We start from the raw sequence: 5,634 nt of genomic DNA, 5'->3' as shown, positions 1-5,634 counted from the left end.
TGAGGCAGATGAGGCATACCACTCAGAAGAGCCAAGTGGCTCTCAAGGTCATGAGTGGTGAAGTCTAGGCTTTGGATTACTGACTGGTGTTTTCCATCAAACTTCACAAAAAGCTTCTCCATGAAAAGAAAGCCCTTTATTGATTGGGCCTGTGGTGCACCTACAGGGGAGATATGGAGGACAGAGATGGGGAGTGGGGGAATGGAAAGGAATTCAGACGAAAACGCTCTTTTTCTCACGGCGGTTTTCTCTGCCAGTCTCTGTGGCCTTGCATCTGATTCTTCGGAAGAGAGAGATTCCAAGCAAGAACCCAGAATGTGGATTTCACACAAACCTTTTGTGACACGTTGGGAATACCCCAAAGTGCTCTTTTTAGGATAAAGAATTTGGACTATGGTCCCCTGGGGTGTGTGGGATGAGGGAAGTCTCCCCTCTTCAGTGGCTGGACTGCAGTTCAGAGTGGTGCTGGTACAGGGAGACTTGGGGGTGGGGGCCATACCTGGGAAACGGCTCCATCACTTGGGAGAGAGTCAACATGTGGGTGTGGTGGCCAACATTGCTGACAGGAGTGGAGAGGAGACAGTGCTGGCTGCAACAGGTGATGAAGGTACTTTGTTGTATCCTAGGTTCTTCCAGAAAAAGCTGGGAAGACTTTGGGGAGGCATGGCTTTACAACAGTAATTCAAGAGATATAGGTATATACACACACATACCCATATACATACATACATACATACCTTTGGAGGAGGAGAAAAGCTGGTGTTGGGGACATAGTGAGATCAGGGTGATAGAAGATATTAGAAATGGACAGAAGCAAAATAAGATAAGGTCAGAGAGGTGGTTTGGTTCTGGAATATAAATCTCAGATTAGTAAAGTTACTTTGATAGGCCACGGGCCTCACTTGAAAGTTTGTGAGCAGGATAGAAGGGTGGTCAGAACTCAGCTTTAGGAAAATGAATTAGGAGGTGATGTACTAGATGTTTTAGGGTGGAAAGTCTCCTAGAATATGAAGAACCTGGTTAGGAGTCTTTGGGTAATACAGGGGTACCCCTTTTAGCACAGGACATAGGTTTCGGAAAATGGGAGTGCTAACTAAATTGGTTCTATAAAGACTCAATATAAAGCAAAAGAGCGATTCAGTAATGGGTCATGGAGGTTGAGATGCACATGGAAGAGGAAGGAACTGAGGAGAGATTAGAGGGGTCAGCGGTCCTGGTGAGGGGGAAGAGCTGGTATGATGTGAGGAATTGAGTAAGGCAACAGGAAGGAGGGAATGTGTATGATTGCAGAGTACACCCTTTGGAGGTAAAAGAGTTTCAAGTGAAGATAAGAAATTGGATAGAGAAGTTCTTTGGAGGTTAGAAAGTCAAAGAACTCAGGAATCGTGGTGTTTGGGACCAATCACAATGGTGGTGGGACCAGGCAGAGATCCTGAAGATTTCAGGGAATGAAGAACAATGTCCATGAGGACAGTAGAGGACAGAGCTGAAGGTGGCTCAGTCTGCTCCACAGAAAGGGACCCAGGTTTTTAATGTAAGAGGGTGGAAGAACAGTCTGGGAGTTGCAGGTAGGAGGATTCTGGACCCGACTCCCAATCCTGAACAACGAGGGGTATTGGGTGAATGAGAAGCTTCCACTTGCGATGCTAAAGGGGAAGTAGGGTTCCTAGGGGACAACCACATCAAGATAAGGGTGTAAAGGGACATTCAGTGGAGAAGTTAAGGGTGTAGGGGAATTTGTTAATAAGGGACTGGAGATTCCAGACAGCATGGTGCAAGGATTTAGGAGAAATGTGAGTGCTAGAAGTTGAATCGGGGAGAAGAAACACCAAGCTATTTGGGAATAAGGGAAAAGAAGAGGATAAACCACTAGAAGGGCCTCCGGTTAGGAAATAGAGTCACATGGCTGCACATTTGCCAAGACAGGAGGTCCTGACAATCTGCCGGGGGTGAAGTGCTGTTGGCCCTCAGGGCTCATCTGCAGTCTGAAAGGGAGGCCTGGTCTCTGGGTGGCAATAGTGTGGAGAGGCATGCTACAGGCTGGCATGTTGTGTGTGGAGACGGAGCTGGGTGGGCAGTGTGCTCTGAGCACTTGCAGCTGAATACCAGGCTCTGACAGGATGATTTCGCTAAAAAACACTCTGTCACCTCCATGCATGAATCTCACATGGCTCCACCTCCTCTTCATCCTAAAGTAAAAGTGCTGAACATAGTTTACGAGACCCCCAAACATCTGCCTCCTGGCTCTCTTCTGAGACTTCTGTTTTGCCACTTCCTTTACAAACCATGTTCCAGCCATCCTGAGATGCTTATAATTTCCTCAACATTTTTTGCAGCTTCTGACTAGAATTCTTTCCTTTCTACACACCTTTCTCTGACCTCTACGCACCAATGGCCTAGCTGTGGCCTCCAGCTCAGGAATCTGCTCCTCCAGGGGGCCTTTCCTGACCACCTTATGTTGGATTAGATGTCTCATCTCTCACAGAACCCCTACTATTATCAATACCCTCTTCTATCAATACCTTCTTACTAGCTCTATCATGATGTGATCTCCTTTTTATAGAAATCCTCCACCAACAGCACTTGACTCTGAGAACCTTTCGAGCCAGACTCATGTCTTATTCACCATCACATCCTCAGCACCTTTCATGACATCTGGCATGGAGAAGGCTCTCCGTTAAGTATTCAGAGAATGATTGAGATAACAGGAGCTGAAATAGGTCAGTGCTGGGGGGAATAAAGCGAAGGCATGGATTCCAGAGGCATCGTGATAGAGAATTGGTGAGAATTAGCAAATTTATAATGTGTGTGCATGTGTAGATATATATGTGCACACTTGTGAGTTTAGTGGAGGAGAAAAGAAGGTCTCAAAGCCCACCTTGGGGTTCTGAACTTGGGTCATAGGTAAGATTAGTGTATCATTGGCAGAAATAGGGAGAACAAGTGGAGACACATCGTTGGAAACAAAACTGATGACTTCAGGATCGAGGCTCAGGTTAAGATACACAGATGCAAAGAGGCAACTGAAAATGGTAATCTTGGATGCAAAGTGATAAATTCAAAGTAATGAAAATCAAGGGAGGAGAGAGAGGCAGAAGTGGCTGGTAAGGTTGTAATGAAAGAACAATCACTGGAGATTCACCCTCTACAGGGATTTAGTAGAACATCATCATCATCATCATCATCATATTATTATTATTATTATTATCCTCCTCCTTAATACATGAATACCACCGATTCGTTTAGGCTTTTTTTTTTTTTTTACATAAAACATAGAATCTAAAAAAATATATACCAGTGAGCTTGTTTATAAAACAGAAAGAGATTCACAGACTTAGAAAACAAACATGGTTACCAAAGTGTGGGAAGGGATAAATTAGGGGTTTGGGATTAACATATATACACTACTATATTTTGTGATATATTTTAATATATCACAATATTTTGTGATAACCTATAAGGGAAAATAATTTTAAAAAGAATATACATATATGTATGTGTAATTGAGTCACTGTGCTGTACACCTGAAATTAACATGACATTGTAAATCAGTGATACTTCAATTAAAAAAATCATAGTAATCTGTTACGTCCTCTCAACCTCCCAACAATTTTATGGGGTATATAGGGTAGCTATTATTCTCATTTTGCATATGAGAATGAGACACAGGGTGATTGTAATCTTAATAGGGACAGAACAGACTTCAGAGTGGGTCTCCCGATTTCCAGCTGTTGCTCATTCCCCTGGACCACCCAGCTTCCCCTCAGAGAGTGAGAGACACACCCTAAGTGAGAGACTAGACTTCTCAAGTGTGTAGTAGGCCTCCACTTCATTATAGTTTTTAACATACTGGAGTTGGAAGTAAGACCCATGTGTCTGTGGTTCTCAGATCTCCTCTGCAGCCCATGTCATGGAGAGAAGTCACCCTGGCAGTCTGCCACTCCAGTGGCATGAGGCCATTTGTAACTGCAAGGTTGCAATTTGGCCAACAGCTTCACAATTTCATCCTTGAGTTCCTTCAGACACTTGGGTGGGTGCCATCCACTCCTGGTAATTTATTTGTTTCTAAATTTGTCAATTAGGTGTAAAGCATCTAGTGCTTTACCACCACATTTTCTCTTCCCCTAATCCCTGTGTTCTGAAAGATAATTTGTGGCTAAGAACTTCTTTAGCATATTTCTCAGTAAGCACTTTATAAGTATAGCTGGAGTTTATGTAGGACCAAGACTGAATTTGTATTGGCTAAAGACTCAGAACATTTATCTGTTGAAGTTTATATCCAGATAGAAAGTGGGGAGAAATATTCCTCTTCTCTCATCAAGGGTTGTGGTTGAGGTTGGGGATTGCATAGAAAAACAGTGATCTCTTACTCATGGATGATATTTACCACCCTCCCCTCACCTGCCCCCAGCATCTCATCAGCCCTGATACTCCCATCCTTCTAATGAAGCTACTATGAAAAAGTCTACAAATGGTCTCCTGAATAGCAAACCTAAGTAGCTGGCATCTCTTTTGTTCTACTGGGATTTTCTGTGACATTTGACACATGTTTTCAGGCCCAAATCCTAGGATTCATCCTTGGTTCTTTTTTTGCTCTTGTTTTCCTTATGTTGTTGATGATAACATGTTTTGGTTTTTTTCTTCTTTTTTATCTGTTAATATGGTGAGTTGCATCTACTGATTTTTTGAATATTAAGTCAATATTGCATTACAGAGATAAATTCTACTTGGCCACAATTTATTATCCTATTATCCTTCCTGTATATTGTTGATTTGTTAAAATTTTGTCTAGAAATTTAGTGTCTCTGTTCATGAGAGATTTTGTTCTGTCATTTTCTTTTCTAGTAATGCTTTGTTTGTTTTGGGTGTGAAGATAACATTGACCACATAGCCTGAGTTGAGAAGTATTTCCTCCTTTACATGTTTTTCCAGGAATTTGGTTTAAAATTGGTATTATTGCCTTAGTGTTTATTAGAATTCACCAGTGGAAACATCTGCACCTGGATATTTTCTTTTTGGGAAGGTTTTTTTTTTTTTTTTTAACATCTTTATTGGAGTATAATTGCTTTACCATGGTGTGTTAGTTTCTGCTTTATAACAAAGTGAATCAGTTATACATATACATATGTTCCCATACCTCTTCCCTCTTGCATCTCCCTCCCTCCCACCCTCCCTATCCCACCCCTCTAGGTGGTCACAAAGCACCGAGCTGATCTCCCTGTGCTATGCAGCTGCTTCCCACTAGCTATCTATTTTACATTTGGTAGTGTGTATATGTCCATGCCACTCTCTCACTTTGTCACAGCTTACCCTTCCCCCTCCCCATATCCTCAAGTCCCTTCTCTAGTAGGTCTGTGTCTTTATTCCCATCTTACCCCTAGGTTCTTCATGACTTTTTTTTTTTCTTAGATTCCATATATATGTGTTAGCATACAGTATTTGTTTTTCTCTTTCTGACTTACTTCACTCTGTATGACAGACTCTAGGTCCATCCACCTCACTACAAATAACTCAGTTTCGTTCCTTTTTATGGCTGAGTAATATTCCATTGTATATATGTGCCACATCTTCTTTATCCATTCATCTGTTGATGGACACTTATGTTGCTTCCATGTCCTGGCTATTGTAAATAGA

This window comes from Balaenoptera acutorostrata, chromosome 1 (genome assembly GCF_949987535.1).
Source record: "Balaenoptera acutorostrata chromosome 1, mBalAcu1.1, whole genome shotgun sequence".
NCBI lineage: Eukaryota > Metazoa > Chordata > Mammalia > Artiodactyla > Balaenopteridae > Balaenoptera > Balaenoptera acutorostrata.
This window is presented reverse-complemented; position numbering follows the sequence as displayed.